Source organism: Equus quagga, chromosome 10, assembly GCF_021613505.1.
Source record: "Equus quagga isolate Etosha38 chromosome 10, UCLA_HA_Equagga_1.0, whole genome shotgun sequence".
NCBI lineage: Eukaryota > Metazoa > Chordata > Mammalia > Perissodactyla > Equidae > Equus > Equus quagga.
Genome location: NC_060276.1, coordinates 45,784,469 through 45,803,219, shown reverse-complemented (window position 1 = coordinate 45,803,219; position 18,751 = coordinate 45,784,469). Strand labels below are relative to the sequence as shown.

Sequence of the window (18,751 nt, the reverse complement as noted above, 5' to 3'; positions counted from 1 at the left end):
TATCCCCAGTTTAATTTATTAACTTAAAACCTTTATTGGTTACTTATACAAAATATAAATACAAAGATTGTATAAATACAAAGTATAAACCAATACAAAGACTGACTATAGGATGTCTCCAAATGTAGCAAAAAGCAATATTGGGCTTATGAATAGTTTCTGCTTTATAGCTTACATCATTTTACATATATTCTGTATTTATCATATATTACATTAAAATGTAAGGGGAATAAACATGTAGGAGAATGAATTAACATGGTGAGTCTAAAAATAGTATAAAAGTCTTTTGCTTTACCAATTTGTGATATTTTCATTTAATAAATGGGCTATGAAACAGTGAGATGAAAAAGAATTTCTTTATCCTCATTGCTTGAATATTTTTTCTGAATTTGGCAAAATTCTGGCTATAAATTGATGCCATTTTTTCTAATGTAGGATGAGCGTTTTTAAAAATAGTGGAAAACTTGGGATCAGTAGAAGAGTTAGGTGACAAATGTAAATAATCCCTAAGCCACCTTTAGAAATTTTCATTAAAAATTCTCTTGGTAAAGAACATGCTATTCAATCTGACTTTGAGCTCCCAGAGGACAGGGCAGTGTCTTAGACACCTTCGTATACCTAGTGTCTAGCACACAGTAGGTGCTTAGTAAATGTTTCCTGGAGAAATTAATCTGCTGGTTGATGTAAAAAATAAAAGCAACGCATAAAGGTTATCTGCTTCCAAGAAAACTAATATACCATAGGAGCTAAAAGGTTCTTTGCAATAATTAACATCTTAGGTAAAAGTAGTATTTCATACATGCACTCTACTTTCCTAAGAACTCAAAGCATTCAGCGCTCTTTAAAATTCACATTTCTGGTGTAGAAACTCTACTGCATCCTGATATTTCAGATTAGTTCTATTTTGACCACCAAGAGCTCATGCTTTGCATAAAGCCATACAAGTAATTATTTTCTGGGACAAGAGTAGAACTTTTGCCCTTTAATTTTTGTTTTATTTTTGCTTTCAGAGACTTAGCCAGTTCGATGGTGGTCTATAGCAATTTTTAGTTTTCCAAGAGAAGCTCCCTTTTTGAATGCTTTGGAATGTCAGTAATGTTTCAAAATAGTTTTTTTTTTTTGCCATATTTGGTGATACTGGCATGTATCATTTTGTTGGAATTGTCACAAATACGTTGTGAGATCTACATCAATAAATTTGCTAATGTGTATGATATTTCTCATAAAAATACTTCCCCCCATGCAGATTTGTGTGTTGCAGTAAATGAAAAATACATTGGAGGAAAGAAGCCCCCTCCCCAACACTAGGATTTTGTAAAGTTCTAGTGATAGAAAGTGTATCACACGTTGAACAATACATACATTCCAAAGAATTATGTAGACCATTACAAAAAAGTCACTTCCCTTGAGGAAGCCTGCTAAATGAGTAACACTTACAGTGGCTGGTGGATGAAGTAAAGAATTATTGAGAATACTGATGGAGCAGTAAGTAATCTCGGGAGTAAGTAACATGTTCACCTCTGGTGTCAATGCAGGGACAGAGAATAAATGGAAATTTTGGCAAGTCATATGGGACTCAGGATCCCAATGGAATATCACTTAGGCTCTCAGGGATGTGTGTGCTTCTGCCCCATTTTTTGTCTTGATAGTGGCCACTCTTTCTCACAGACCTCAGACAACATCTTTATTCCTTACTTTGTCCCAGAACTGTGGAATGTTCAATCTGCAAGTGACCTTAGAGATAGTCTTTTAGGCCAGCACCCTCATTTTCTCTTTTTTCTTTTTTCTTGAAGTATAATTGACATATAATATCCTGTTAATTTAAAGTGTACATCATAGCAGTTGGATATTTATATACATTATGAAATGATCACAATAAGTCTAGTTCCCATCTGTCACCATACAAAGTTATTGCAATATTATTGACTAGATTCCCTAGGATCTACATTCCATCCCCATGACTGACTTATTTTATTACTGGAAGTTTGTACCTCTTAATCCCCTTCACCTATTTCGCCCACTCTCCACCCCTTACCTCCTCTGGTAACCACCATCTTGTTTCCTGTGCTGTGAGTCTGTTTCTGTTTAATTTTTTTTGTTTGTTTTCCTTTTTCAATTCCACATATAAGTGAAATCTTACAGTATTTGTCTTTCTCATTTCACTTAGCATAATACCCTCTAGGTCCGTCCATGTTGTTGCAAATGGCAGGATTTCATTCTTTTTTTATGGATGAGTAATACTCCATTGTATATATATATATACCACATCTTCTTTATCCAATCATCTATTGATGGGCACTTAGGTTGCTTCCATATCTTGGCTATTGTAAATAATGCTGCAGTGAACATAGATAGGGGTACATATATCTCTTTGAATTAGTCTTTTCGTTTTCTTAGGATAAATTCCCAGAAGTAGAATTGCTGGATCACATGGTAGTTCTACTTTTAATTTTTTGAGGAACATCTATACTGTTTTCCATAGTGGCTATACCAATTTACATTCCCACCAACAGTGCGTGAGGGTTCCATTTTCTCCACATCCTCACCAAAACTTGTTATTTTTTGTCTTTTTGATAATAGCCATTCTGACAGTTGTGGGGTGGTATCTCATTGTGGTTTTGATTTGCATTTCACTGATGATTAGTGATGTCAAGCATCTTTCAATTGTCTGTTGGCCATCTGTATGTCCTCTTTGGAAAATGTCTTTTCAAGCCCTCTGCTCATTTTTTAATTAGATTATTTTTATTTGATATTAAGTTGTGTAAGTTCTTTATATATTTTGAATATTAAGCCCTTATTGGGATGTATGATTTGTAAATATCTTCTCCCATTCAGTAGGTTGCCTTTTGTTTTGTTGATGGTTTCCTTCACTGTGCAAGGGCTTTTTAGTTTGATATAGTCTCACTTGTTTATTTTTGCTTTTGTTGCCCTTGCCTGAGGAGACTCGTCCAATATAATATTGCTAAGACTGATGTCAAAGAACTGACCGCCTATGTTTCTTCTAGGAGTTTTATGGTTTCAGGTCTTACATTCAAGTCTTTAATCCATTTTGAGTTTCTTTTTGTATATGATTTAAGACAGTGGTCCAGTTTCATTCTTTTGCACGTAGCTGTCCAGTTTTCCCAACACCATTTATTGAAGAGACTGTCTTTTCCCCATTGTATGTTCTTGCCTCCTTTGTCGTAGATTAATTGACCTATATGCATGGGTTTATTTCTGGGCTGTCTATTGTATTCCATTGAGCTATGTGCCTCTTTTTGGGCCAGTATCATACTGTTTTGATTACTAAAGCTTTGTTGTATAGTTTGAAATCAGGGAGCCTGATAGCTTCAGCTTTGTTCTTTCTCAAGATTGCTTTGGCTATTCGGGGTCTTTTGTGGTTCCATGCAAATTTTAGGGTTCTTTGTTCTAGTTCTGTGAAAAGTGCCATTGGGATTTTGATGGGGATTGCATTGAAACTGTAGATTGCTTTGGGTAGTATGGACGTTTTACCAATATTAATTCTTCCAATCCATGAGCATGGTATATCTTTCCATTTATTTGTGTTGTATTCAATTTCTTTCATCAATTTCTTATAGTTTTCAGAGTACAGGTCTTTGACTTATGACCATCTTATGACCATTACTTTGAACTCTTTATCAGGTAAATTACTTATCTCTGTTTCATTAGGATTTTTTTCTGGGGTTTTATCCTGTTGTTTTGTTTAGAATGTATTCCTCTGTCTCCTCATTTTGTTTGACTTTCTTTGTATATTTCTTTGGATTAGGTGAAACAGCTACTTCTCCCAGTTTTTAAGGAGTGGCCTTGTGTATGAGCATCCCCTGTGTATATTGCATGTCCTGGGTGGCTTTAGCAGGCTGGCTATAGCTGGAGCAGGTGCCGGTTGGGGGAGCCCAGAGTGCATTGGAGCTGCTTTGGAGGACTGGCTGGACCTGTTGTGGGCCGGGGCTCTGGGGTGCACTAGGGAAGCCTACGTAGGCTAGCTAGAGTTTCTGGAGTGTGTTCCTGCCCACGCAATCAAGGTTGAGGGGGAACACAAAAAATGGCACTCACCAGTGCCTCCGACCCTGGAGAGGATTCTGGCAGTCCTCTGCCTGTTTGGCAGACATGCTAGGGTTAGTAAATGGATTTCCTTCCCATATAGTCTAGGTGCCCTGTAAACCAATGTTTTTTCACTGTGCCCCAGGGCAAGCAAATCTGCGTGTGGGCCCCTCAGTGATATCCCTCCCTGCTGCAGGTTGCCGCATTGGGAGTGAGGTTCGTGTTGATATCATGTCTCCATCTTTCCTACCCAACTCTATGTGATCATTCCACTGTTTGTTGTGTAGAAGCTGTTTAATCAGCCCTTAGTTCTTTGAGAGGAACTGCTCTATATGTAGGTGTGGATTCAGTGTGCCCATGGGAGGAGGTGAGTTCAGGCTCTTCCTGTGCTGCCATCTTGAACCTGCAACACCCTCATTGTTGTAAGAGGAGGAAACAGATTCACCCAGAAAGCCTGTGTATGTCTCATGGCACAAAGCAAACTGTGACTGAGCAAGGCTTAAAATCTAATTGCCATAATTTCTACTCGAGTAAATTTCCCTCTTTAGCACACTCCCTCCTTAGTATTACTGGTATTGTGTTTTAATTGACAACCTAGTTTGGCAAAATATCTCACACCACATTCTGCTTCTCTAAAATGACATGTGGGATATTGACTGGTAAGGAGACCAGGCATATCAAATGGACTGATTCATGGATCCCAGTGTGATGAAGAAGGAGGGTTGATCTATAGGTTTGTGTGAGATCAGGAATCTAGAGATTTGTTCCCAGGACTCAGAGAGGGTATAGATTTCTAAAAGATAAGGAATCTGACTGATGGTGAGAAGTTGATTCTCATTGTAGGTTATTGTGTGTATCTGATATGCTATGCAGTATTTCAGGGAATTGTGCCAAAAATTCTTTCTACCAAATTTGTGTCTCATGAGCAATCACCTATAACTTATCTAATTTCCAAATCTTGTGTGCATCTGTGTTTATGTGTAGGTGTATTTTAAAAACTGAGTTAAAAACTCAGGTTATGTATCCATCCATTCATTCATTCATCCAACAAACATTAAGAGTATCTCCTGTGTTCTAGGCACTATGCGATGGGCTGGGAATACAGCTTGTAAGAAGAGAAAAAGCTTGCTGCCTAAAGCCCTTGCTGCCATGGGACTTATATTCTAGTGAAAGGGGTCAGATAATCAACAGATGAGTAAACAAAGAAAACACCAAACAGTAGTGAGTCCTCAAAACACTAAAACAGAGTGATGGGGGTTGTTCTTAGGATGCTATTTTAATGGTGGGCTACATCATATAGGATGGTCAGAGAGGGCTTATGTGAGTAGGTAGCATTTGAATAATGGGAAGGAGACAACCACACACAAATTCAGGATAAGAGCCTTCCAAGCAGAGGGAAGACCACATGCAAAGGCCCTATCATGGGAATGGGCTTGGGGTGTTTGAGTGCCAGATAATAGACCAGTGTGGTTGGCAAGTATGAATAAGGATGGGGGATAGAGTCAGATGAAGTTGTAGAGGAAGGTAGGGGCAAAATTCCACTGGGCTTTGTAGGCCCTGGCAAGGAGTTCAAATGGACCAGGGTTTGGATCTCTACTACTTACTAGCTGTGTGACCTCAGATAAGTTTTTTTCCTTTTTTTTAAAGATTGGCCCTGAGCTAACATCTGTTGCCAATCTTTATTTTTTCTTCTCCCCAAAGCCCCCCAATACGTAGTTGTATATTCTAGTTGTAGGTCCTTCTAGTTATGCTATGTAGGATGCCGCCTCAGCATGGTTTGGTGAGCGGTGCTAGGTCCGTGACCAGGATGTGAACCAGTGAAACCCTGGGCCACCGAAGCAGAGCGCACGAACTCAACCACTTGGCCATGGGGCTGGCCCCCTCAGATAAGTTTTTAACTTTTGTGAGCTTCAGTCTTCTCATTTGTAAATTGGGGATAATTATTGCTTTTGGGATTATGTATAAGGATTTGGATCGTAAATGTAAAGTGAATTAGTACAGTGACTGGCTGTAGTTCACTAGAGAAGTTGGGTGTTGATGATGATGCTGATGCTGATAAGACAGGCAATAAATATCCATTGTAAACCTAACTATGTGTCAGGCAGAGTGTTCGACACTTTACATTTATTTATATGTAAATCTTCAAAACAATTCTGTAAGACAGAATGAAACTCAGAAAAATGGTTACTTGTACAGTTAAACAGTCCTAAGTAGGAGATACTGGATTCAAAATCAAATCTCCATGACTCCAAAGTCAATTTTCTCCCACTACATTAAGGGAGTAAACCAATTATACTGTGTTGGTTGGTTCTGTATATAAATGCAATTTGTGAGTATACATGATCTTACAGAGAGATCAATCTTTTATATCACATGAGCATCTCTTGCCAGGCAGGAACCTTAATGCATGTTCACATCCCTCTCAATGCTTACGGTAATGTCTTGTTCCTCCTAGAAACTCTTATTATATTCTTTGATTAAGTGAATCCTCATAGCAATATTAATTGTAAAAGTATTAATATTAATACTTGCCAGCAACATGCCACAACTTTTGAAGAAACCCAAGGAATCTTCAGTTTTTTTTATTTTTGCAAGAGGCCTTATTTTTTCCCCAAAGACACACATCATATAGCAGCCTCTTTTGAAAGTGTTTTGCCCTTAATTGTACTCGTTGGAAATGTCAGAAGAGTGAATTAACCTACTGAGCTCCAGATGGCTGACTTTTTTTATTGTTTCGCTTTGTCTTGTTTTGTTTAAAGGAATATAGCATTGGCAGCAGAGCCTCTGACTGATGGCAGATTTGAGTAGTGTAAACTGTTGTGTTTGTCGAGCAAACATGCACTTAAAAAAATCTTAAGTTGTACTTTTTATTCTTTGCTGTACAAAACCCTCACTGAATATATTTGGTAAGTTGAAAGGCTCATTCATTTTGTGAGAAACTTTATAAGGACATTACTGATTATCTTAACTACCGAAGATATTTAATATCAATGTTTCACTTTGGGTAGTAGTAGAAGGAAAGGAAGCCTTTTAGAGATGTGTGTGTGTGCGTGTTGAAGGATTAGATTATATTAATTTTCTCTCTGAGAAGTAAATGACATGCTAAAATAATAAACCAGTGAATGTGGACCATGAAGTAATGTTATTTTTGGAATAATTATTTTGATGAAACAGGATTGTATGTTTTCTTATGTTAAAAGTCACAATTTAGGACTTTAGAGGTGAGAATGACATGAGCAGAAATGGTAATCTATGAAAGTCATACCATTATATTGGGTAATATTATACCGCTGCTTCTATTGGCATAACCTCTAACTGAGTCAGAACATCATTTGTACATTTATAAAAACCCTATGAAGACTACAAGCTCATTGTTCTTATCAGGTTGCTCTTTCAAGTTAGGCTAGGGCTTTGAGCAAGCAGTATTTCATGATATCTGTTGTATACTATTTGAGAAGTAGAATTGGTTCTCATGCAGCATAGATGAATTATTTATCTCAAAAAAGCTTGAATAGCCTATAAATCCACCACTACTGTAGAAAATTCAAACAAATGTTTGACTTTGTCAGGTAAAATCAGTTTATTGAATTGAAACCAAAAAAGATCAACTTCCAGGTCTTCTTAGAGTTCACATATACTAACATAAACGAATCATTCCTCTTTTAGACACTAACCAGAAGACTATCTTACTAAAATGCTGTATGAGGGCCGGCCTGGTGGTGTAGCAGTCAAGTTCGTGCAATCTGCTTCAGTGGCCCGGGCTTCGCTGGTTCGGGTCCTGGGGGTGTAGCTAGCACCAATTATCAAGCCATGCTGTGGCAGGCGTCCCACATATAAAATAGAGGAAGATGGACACAGATGTTAGCTCAGGGCCAGTCTTCCTCAGCAAAAAGAGGAGGACTGGCAGCCAATCTTCCTCAAAATAAAATAAAATAAAATAAAATAAAATGAAATAAAATGCTATTTGATCCCAAAGATGTCAGTTTCTTTAATCAAACTGAACATTTATGGACTAGCTGATTTTATTGTAAATAGTCACTTTTAATGTCACAATAATTTTTTTACTGGTCAGATCACATAAAAGGAAAATTGGGTATTCAATTGCATATATACAAATTAAAATATCCTCTCCCTCATTCTTGTCTATCTATAAAATATTGTATTCTATACTTCTTGCTGTCTGCTTCTAAATGTAAGCACTGCTCAGATTTTCTTACTTGGCCTTGTCTTCTCACTTTCTATATTCTCGGTGGGAATCTTGAACAACAACGTTATCAATGCTAATATGGAGGCAATGTGGCTTAGTGGTTAAGCATGTAGGCCTCAGAGTCAGACAGACCTGGGATCAAATGCAGACTCTACCAATTACTAGTAATGTAACCTTGCCCAAATTTTCTACGCCTCAGTGTCCTGATCTGTAAAAATGCAGATAACATTATCCCTTGGCTCAGAAGGGTTGCCTAAACCTGGGAAGCATCTTCGTTTCTCCATCTTGCCTAGCCCGGCATCCCCATTCACTTACCTAAGTGAAATCAGTCTATGTCCTAAACAACTCTCTAATCCAGTCTTGTCTTTCTAACTGGAATGTTAATGGTTAGCACATCATCATATTCTTCCCTGATGATTTTAGAAGACTCTAAACAAATCTACTGTTTCCGTTCTCTCCCCCAGCTCCTTTTCTACACACCTGCCTACCCAAGCCATCATTTACAATACAGATATATTTGTCACTCCACAGCCTAGATCCTTCCAGTGCCTTTCTCTAACCTATGGCAGTTTCTCAAATTTGAGTAAAATATAGACCCTTTTAAAGAAAGAGCCTTCTCAAAGACCCCAGTGTAGACTTAAAATATTTCAATGATGCTGTCTAAATATGTGCCAACACAAAATAAGATATAAACTATGCTAGTAACTGTTACGCAACTTTTAAAATAAATATCCACATTAAAGAAAAAATACAAAACCAATAAAACTTAAATTCACATTATTTTAGGCGATAAATGTTTGCTGAACCTAAATCGCTGTTCACAATGTGAAGATGCTACAGTGCAGGCATTTTTGAGTTCTCTGTGCCTGGAGTGTTGTAGGATGACCCAGTTGTACTACCAGTTTCCTCTATTCCATCTGTGGTTAAATTTTGATTAGTACTTCATGTTGCAATGTCATTTGGTAAAAATACATTGTTTTCATACTGAGGCCATCTCTGTTCTCATTAGCCTGAGGTAATAAGAGTCATACTTCCCAGTAACAATGTGATCCTCAATGCAAATGTGGATGCTGAGATTAGATGGCAGGACTTGGTTATCCCAATGATCCAGTTTATGCATAGCTTTATCAAATTATCTCAAGAAATGAAACTGCAGAATTTTAAAATTACCTTACACAACTCAGAGGCCATTAAGAATATGTTTGAGCATCTCAGTTTGAGAAACATTAGCCCTGAGCTCCAGGTTTATTGATCTACTACCAAATCCCCAAACATTATGCCTCAATGTTTATTTTAACTTGTGACTAAAATAACCTCATCAGCCTTGGGGGAACATGTACTCACTCTTTACAGCTTACCTGAGCTTCTTCCCCCAAATGAGATCAGACCAGCTATCCTTCAAATTGCCATACCACGTCATATCTACTTCTATCATGGTCCTTATCACATAGGTTAATAACTGTCTGCTTATTGTCCCTCACCCCCTTCCCAAAGAGTAAGCTCTTTGATGGCAAGGATAAGTCTTGGCTTATCTCTGTACTCCCAGTGCCTGGAACCTCACAGGAAGTCAATAAATGTTGAGTGGGAATATTTTAATACGAAAAAGACACCAATTACATAATAAGAGAGAGATGCCTTGTCTCTCTGCAGTGCTATTTGGTGAAGAAAGTGGAAACCTAACTAATCAATGTGTGTGCAGAGAATATGGGGGTCAATTAAAATTTTATCCTTTAAAAAAGAAAAGCTTCTGCTTCAGTATGCAAATGGCGGCATATTCTGAATGAAAGATTCAAAAGGGCGGGACCTTTGAGATCATCTAGCTCAGCGGGTTTAAAACTTTATTTTATTTAACATCAAAGCAGCTTATCCATAAGAAATCATACGTGGAATAGGAACATATAAAGCAGATAAGCATGCAAATGTCTTCATTATTAGGGGAGGAGAGGATCTGGAGACTCCCCTGCTGAGTCATCCTTTCTGCACATCCCCTCCTCAGTCCCCAAAGGAGCCCCGAAAACACCTCAAGGAACTCTATGCACCCTTAGAAAATAATAACCTCATCTACCCAAGGTAGAAATCCTTTTTTGAGCATCTCAGAAAGATAAGCAGTCCACCTGAGCACCACCTGAATAAGGTGACCAGAAACTAATAATTTCATAATACCAGTATTTCATTTGACAATTTTTAAAGAAAATACTCATTAAGCTAACGATAATATATATAGTCGTCCCTTGGTTTCCGTGGGGGATTGGTTCCAGGACCCCCATGGATACCAAACTTCAAGGATGCTCAAGTCCCTTACATAAATGGCGTAGCATTTGCATATAACCTACGCGCACCCTCTTGTATACTTTAAATCATCTGTAGATTACTTATAATACCTAATACAATAAAAATAGTTGTTATACTGTATTGTATGGGGAATAATGACAAGGAAAAAATCTGTGCATGTTCAGTGTAGATGCAACCATCATAGGCTCTTTGAGCCGCGGTTGGTTGAATCTGCAGATGTGGAACCCATGGATACGAAGAGCTGACAGTAATGGCAGCAAACATTAATTGAGTGCTTACTATATACCAGGCATTCTATTTTACCTGGATTCTTATTTCATCCTCACAACATCCCTGAGGGTAGATAGTATATTATTCCCATTTTGCAGATAAGGAACCCGAGGCCCAGGAGGTCAAGTAATAACTTGACTAAGTTCACACAGCTATTGAGCTTAACCAATATTTCTGAAACTTTTGCTCACTTTTCTTCTTTTTGTTATAACCCTCCATTGGGAGCAAATTGTACCCCCTTGAAGATAGTTTTGCACTGTCTTCAGAAAGGAACTATTTTATGTTCTAGCCTGTTTCTGACAATTATTTGCTAGTTATATAGTCTCAGACAAGTCATGACCTCTCCATGGCTCAATTTTTACAACTGCAGAAAAGAAAAATGGTTTCAGTATCTTTCCCTGTTGTTAGATTGAGATGAAAGAGTATATAGGAAAAGTTATGAAAGCTATTTGTGCTATAAAAATATAAGGCATTTTTGATATCTAAATCTATGAATCTCATTCAGTGCTGAAGACACACATCCATTTATTTACATGTCAATTAGGCACAGATCTTGTACTTTTCCTTGTTTTCCTGTCCTTTGGCTACTTTCCCATTGATGCACTATCGATGCAGGTGGGCACGGAATTGAATAAAATTCAGTGTGCTCATTTTGCCTGACAACACTTACTAAAATGTTTGGAAGGCTAGGGGTTTGAAAATACTGGGGTGATTTTTTGTTTTGTGGAAAAAATTTTTCTTTATTTCATTTACAATTTATAGCTTCATTACCTGCTTAAGATGTAGTTTCTGTCTAGGCTGTAGGAAACATTTATAATCTGCAAAAGTATTCTGAAACTGGCTTCGTTACGATGTCTAAAGTTACTCTAGGATTGGATCTAAAAAATGGTAAAGTGGCGAGGGAAAACATTATATTTAAATATCTTCATAGTCTTTGCCTAATATAACAGATGCTAATAAAGTTTTCACTGTTGCTCCTGTCTTTAAGTAGTACAGCAAAGAAACTGGCTATGCCAAATATATTGGTTATCCTACTGGATGTTATCATGGGTCAAGTTCCGCCTGTTTTCTTAAGTCATTATTTGCATAGATGAGCTTTCTCTATTTAAAATGGCAGCATGCTTTTTCTCCCTCTCTAGGGCAGTGGATGGAGTAAATGTAGTGCTATTACAAAATGGAGGAAACAGGCTACTCCAAGGGTTCTTAACTCTTTGGTACCATGGGCCCCTGTCTCAGTCTAGGAAACCTACGCGAACCTTCTCAGAATCGTGTTTTTACATGTAAAACATAAAACACATAGGATTACAAAGGAAACAAATTATATTAACCTATACTTATGAAATTATTTTTTAAACATGGTTTTCTCTTTTTTTTTTGCTGGGAAAGATTGGCCCTGAGCTAACATCTGTTGCCAATCTTCTTCTCTTTTTTCCACTCCCCCAAGCCCCAGTACATAGCTGTATATTCTAGATGTAAGTCCTTCTAGTTCTTCTATGTGAACCACTGCCACAGCATGGCTACTGACAGACGAGTGGTGTGGTTGCACACCTGGGAACTGAACCCAGGCCACCAAAGTGGAGTGCACTGACTTTAACCACTAGGCTATCAGGGCTGGCTGTCAAATTACTTTTTAAAATTATGACACATTCCAGAGAAATGGAAACTTATGTTCACACAAAAACCTATGCATGGATGTTCAGAGCAGTTTTATTCATAGCAGACAAAAACTGGAAACAACCCAAATGTCCTCAACAGGTGAATCGTGAAATAACTGTAGCATATCTATACCACGGAGTAGTACTCAGCAATAAACAGGAACAAACTTTTACTGTATGCAATAACTGGTATGAATCTCCAGGGCATTATGCTGAGTAAGAAAAGCCCATGCCAAAGGTTACTATTGTATGATTTCCTATATATGACATTCTTGACAAGACAAAATTATAGAAATGGAGAAGAGATAAGTGGTTGCCAGGGGCGGAGGGTTGTGGGAGGGATTTGAGTGTGGTTATGAAAGGACAACATTAAGGATTCTTGTGGTGATGGAACTGCCCTGTATCTTGATTTTGGTGGTTGGATACATGAATGTACGTGTACTAACTACGCACCAACTAAATACACACACACAACACAAATAAGTGCAGGTAAAACTAGGGGACTCTGAATAAGATCAGTGGGATTTCTCAATGTAAGTATCCCAGTTGTGATATTGTAATATAGTTTTGCAAGATGTTACCATTGGGGAAACAAAGGAATTCTCTGCGTTTTTCTTCCAACCACATGTGTATTTACAGTTATCTCAAAATAGAAAGTTTAATTAAAAAATTGTGACATAGTGATATACTTCTTTCCAAGATTTGTTAAATAAGACGACAAAGTGGCAGCTTGTATAACTAGGGTAACTTTGGAGAAATGGTGAGAATTAAGTGGTATTTTGAAATAGTGCCACAAATGTGGTGTGTGTGATGCTATAGGAGAATATCTGTGACTTCTATTAGTCACAGTGACCAAGTTGTAGGTGCTACTTATACTGCTGTAGTCTGTTGCTTACATTCATGATTGAAAGAGATGCTAAATTCAATCAGCGGTTACTGAAAATAAAGATGTTATTGTTCCCCTTTCAAATTTACATGCTCCCTGTATTGGGACCCAGAGTTAAGAACTCCTGGGTTACTTTCTATCTGTTTGCATTTCATTATCTGATATATCTCAGGGGCCTCTGTCAAATAAAAGATAAACATAATGCGTAAGCTTTCTCTTATCAAGTACTGTGCCTGGTGATAAGGGCTCCTAAAAAATGCTGGTATCCACACTTTTTAGTTTTAAAGATTTACTTGGTGGTGTTCAGCCACATGCACATTGTTTATCATAATTGCTAAATATTAGTTTTAAAAGGCAAGTATGGAATAGACCACACATTTATTGTTTGATATGAAAGAGAAACATGTCAGATTGATTGCTTATTATACTTGGCTAATTTTGAATATCATTAAATATTTTAATTAGCTTTCACTAGCAAATCATTTAATAGTGGTTTAGTTTTTTGTTGTTGATGTCTCTGAGAGTGTGTAGATCAAATGAGGCTGTTGTTTTACAAGAAATGAAGTTCAGGGGTTGGCCCCGTGGCCGAGTGGTTAAGTTCGCACGCTCTGCTGCAGGCGGCCCAGTGTTTCGTTGGTTCGAATCCTGGGTGCAGACATGGCACTGCTCATCAAACCACGCTGAGGCAGCGTCCCACATGCCACAACTAGAAGGACCCACAACGAGGAATATACAACTATGTACCAGGGCGCTTTGGGGAGAAAAAGGAAAAAAATAAAATCTTAAAAAAAAAAAAAAAAGAAATGAAGTTCAGTGTTTTGGGATCAATAGTCTACTTATTAAATATCACCCTTTTGTCTCAGTTAACACTAAACATAAAACTTTATTGTGTATTTAATTAATTACTTGATGTTATTATGAATTATTTTCCTCCATACTCTATAATTTAAGTATGTGTTTCACAACAGAAGAATTGACAATAGGACCACAAAATTTAAATATATGTCCAGAGTTTCTTTGTGTACTTCATTTCTAATAGTATACGTAATGAAAGAATGATTTAAGTATTTGTTCTGTGTTGGTCTTAGATTCTATAATTTGGGGATGAAATGATTAATCTGGTATTTAATACATAGAAGCCTCAATAAGTAAGCAATAAATGATTCCTCATAGAAAATCTTATACTTTTCTTTAAACATTTTAGCTAATTACATTTAAATATGGTTAGTTAGTCAAATCCTTTTGGGACAAATGGTATGTATAATCTGAAGAATTATGATGCTTCTACATGGCTATAAAAAAGTTGTTTTTTCTGTCCTAGAATTTAGGATATGGTTTCCTATTTTGCATATTACTTTTAGCCTCTGAAAGGTCTTAATTAAAAACATTGCATCCTGCAATGGGAAATGACACTATATGAAGTTATCTCATGATAGTAATTTTCTGTATAGGTTTTTATCTTACAGATCCTCAACTGATAATATATAGTATCTTTTACACTGTATTTTTCATGCAGTTTAAAGAATTTTCACTGCAAATTGCATATAAAATTATTTAAAATGTTGTAATATATTTATCTTAAAACACCTTTTGTATTTTTTGGAAACATTGGATAAATTACTTAACTCTGATAATCTCCCTTTACAAGATGTTTTTCTTATATAACTGGAGAGAAGCCATTTAAAGGTTTAACAATGTATTCAGAGTCCTATAGCCCACCAAATACATCCTTATTAGAATAAATATGTAGATTGAGTTAGATCAAGCATTTGTTTTGTGTTTGCTTCTCCTCCTGGAACTCAAGGAACTGATGATGAGGAAAATGGCTTTTCAGTTTCTTACGCTTTTCATGTTATGGGAGCCTCTTAAAGAAGAACACTGTGAACCTTTGTAGATATAATTCCAAATTTTTTAATCTGTAACCTTCCTTTTTCAGAGAACTGCAATGATAGATAAGAAAAAACCTCACTTGATTAAAGTAGCCACAGACACCTGACTGCATTCGGCTTTATAGACCCTGGTCAATGACAGTAATGGAATTACTATTGTCATGACAATCATACTGTCCTTCTATTTGAAGATGACACCACTGATAGTACTTGCTATGTGTGTGCACGCTGTAGTTGAAAAGACCTGTGTACAATCACTAGTTCTTCCCGGTGTCTGCAGCAAGATACTTTTACAACTTAGAACTATGAAGCCGTTCCTCAAATTATAAGTAAATCAGAATTTACCTTAAAGAATGACACATCATGCTCAGACTAAGTCAATCTAAAATCAGAAGTGGTATCTCCACTGCAAATGTAAAATGTTCTTTTTAGAATATTGCTCATCTGGTTTTGATACTAACATTTTATATCAGAGTAAGGGGAACGTGATTATTAAGCTGACCCAAAGAACCTTTGGGTTCTTTGTGTAGCGTCTTTGAATAATACAAGCACAGTCACACTGACAAGGATCTCCATCCTAATGATTTCCAAATTAAGGAATGGCTTCAAATTAGGAAAGCTTTTTGTTCACCTAGTTTTGGGATAGCATGATGTACGCTAATTGCTAACTTTGTCTGCATTATTTTTTAAAGATCAAATGGGCACAGTGGTAATTTTCATTAATCTCATACAGAGCAGCTAATTAAAATTTCCATTATTATCCATCCATTATCTAGTTGTTTCCTTTGTTCAGTATCAGAACAGGATGTTAATAATAAGTCATTTTTGTATTGCAGCCCTATTAAATATAGTGAGAATTAGTTTAATCTATTGCACTATTTTGTTTTTAGGTGATTTCTTTAATATTATGTTGCACCATATTGACTATGCTGAAGATACTTTGACATTTCGTAACAGAGATTTCAGAATTAAATACTTGTTGCTTTAATTTTTCATTCAATATTAGGAAAAAGTGACATATAGTGGAAAAAGAAGTAACCCGAGGACCAGAATATTAGTGTTTTATTCTCACAACCTCACTAATTATGTGAACTTGACAATCACCTGGATTCTCTAGTTCTGTAATGAGGGTATTAGAAGAGCTGATCTTTAAGGGCTGGTCCAGCCTTTACATGCTATCATGTTTTCAAATGTGAGCTTATGTTAAAACCCCAAAGTCCTTCTAAGCTTGAGAAAAGGCATTTGTTCTATAAAGTTATATATTCTCTGTCTTGCTCCATTAGATTGTTTGCTTCCACTCCTTATAACTACAGAGTATCCTAAATTACAAAACTTAAACTTGTTTCTAAGACTTGGGGGAGAGGTGACTCCCAATGTGATGGGCTGGCCCAATTGTTCCATAGAGAGTATCTCAGCCACAACCATATGAAAGAAGGGAACTAACATTTTCTTAACAGCTTACTATGACTACGAGACAACACATATGAAATGCCCATTTTAGGCAGTTTATATGCATTGTCTTAATCCTCATAACAAACATGAGGGGTAGGTGTTTACTACCCCTCTTACCATGGATGAACAAACAGGCTTACAGAGATTAGTTCAATAGCCTGCTCAAAGATTACCTAGAAGGTTAAATGAGGGGCCCATGATTCAAACCCAGTGGCAGTTGGAGCTGTTTGAGCTGTTACTAGCATCTCTAAATATATTGTAATGGAACATCTCAGAATTGTCATATTCTGAAGCAAAACTAAACTGAGTTTAGAAGCTTCAGCATGTTGAAACTTATCAGTCATTCACCCATTTGTTTATTCACCATCTGTTCATCCATCCATCCATCCATTCATTCATTCAAGAAATATGAATTGAGTATTCACTGTGTGCCAAGCACTGTGTTAAGATCTGGAGATACAGTGGTGAACAAGGTAGGCAAGATTCTTGCCTCATAGAGCTTATGTTTTAATCAGGAAGACACAGTAAACAAACAAAGTGCTAAACAAGATAAACTTATATAGAGCTAATACTATAAATGAGATTTGAAATGGTGTTGTGATGATAACTGCAATGTGGAGGAGAGAAGACTACTGGGCTGAGACTTAAATGATGAGAGCCAGCAATGGAGAGATCAGGGGTAAGAGTCTTGTAGGCGGAGAACACAGCAAATACAAAGGTTATTCTACACGAATAAGCTCTATATACAAGCCTCCAGGGGCTCAGTAGGGCCTTATTATCCACTAATTAAGAAAAGAAGTTTTAGGATCATATGAAAGTGGTATGTGACTTTAGGCTTGCAAAATTTTACACTATAAATGTTTACGTGCTATTATTCTTTGTGGATCTGTAGCCTTAAGAGATGGGTAAATAAGCTATAGATATGTGAAAATGATTTCACGGTGATGTTTGTACTTACTGTGCCATCTATGTGGTGATTCATCCAGTGGACTTCTTGAACATCTACTGTATAGCCTAACAAAGCAAGAAAAATCAAGTCAGTGGCCATTCCACAGCATCTGGAGCTAACAGTGTGAAATGGTATTCCTTGTTCTGTAATTGTTGTGGACAGATTCAATCAGAGCAGACTTTTGTTGAGGCTCACTAAAGTCAGTCACTGTGTTAGCTTCTTGGCATACATGGAGTTCCCAGTCTAGAAGAGAGATAGACACAATTATGACCTCTGTCCCAGTGTCTTAAGTGCTGTAAGAGTGACAGTGCCACAGTGCTATAAGGAAATACAATTCCCCTACCTAGGACTTTAGCAGACTTTAAACATTTACTATTTCATGGAATTTTTAAAAATTCAGACATTAAGAATGATTGACAATTTCTATATTGAAGAGGCATTCTCAATAAAAAGCCAAATAGCATGGAACCCTAGGGAATCCATTTCTCATTATTAACACATTGTTTTTTAAAAAAACTTCTATATCCTCTAATGATATGACACCTACCAAATGGAAAAAAAATGCTTTCCTTATTCTAGCTTAGATACTTAGCAGAAACTGAGTGTAATGCGTATGAACTTAGAAAATGGGACTTGGCTACAGTTTTAATTCAGGGGGATATGTTTGTAATATAGAAAAGGGGAAGTTATGATTATGTGTGTCCAGAATGTGAAACTGTGAGTTATTAGTACAATGAATGTGTTGATGATGTTTTTCTCCCAGCCTTTCCTCCAAACTACTTACATAGTTATGGCAAGGTGATGAAGCTAAGGAGCTGTGATGAGATAATGAGTTCTAGAAATAACTCCACGTATATTGGAAATTAAGCTAAAATCTAGTTGCTATCAGATAAATGCATTTAATGACTTTTTAAGATTAATCTACAACATAGGAGTAAGATAGGAAGGAATAGTTGAGGATTGGTGAATGCTTTAGACTAATTTGATTAACTAACATGCTAATTGGAGGCTATATTGTTTTACATTTTAATAACCATTTTCACTTGTTTTTTGAGATAGGCTGATACTCTGATATATTTCAATAGATTTAGGTTATATTTAAAGTTTTAT

General features: G+C 36.7%; 1 protein-coding gene across 3 annotated transcripts in view; it reads left to right on the top strand.

Annotated features, from left to right (window-relative positions):
* Positions 1-18,751, top strand: part of DIAPH2 (diaphanous related formin 2) — an 817,147-nt gene that overhangs the window by 167,120 nt on the left and 631,276 nt on the right. The gene's annotated exons all lie outside the window — the stretch shown is intronic.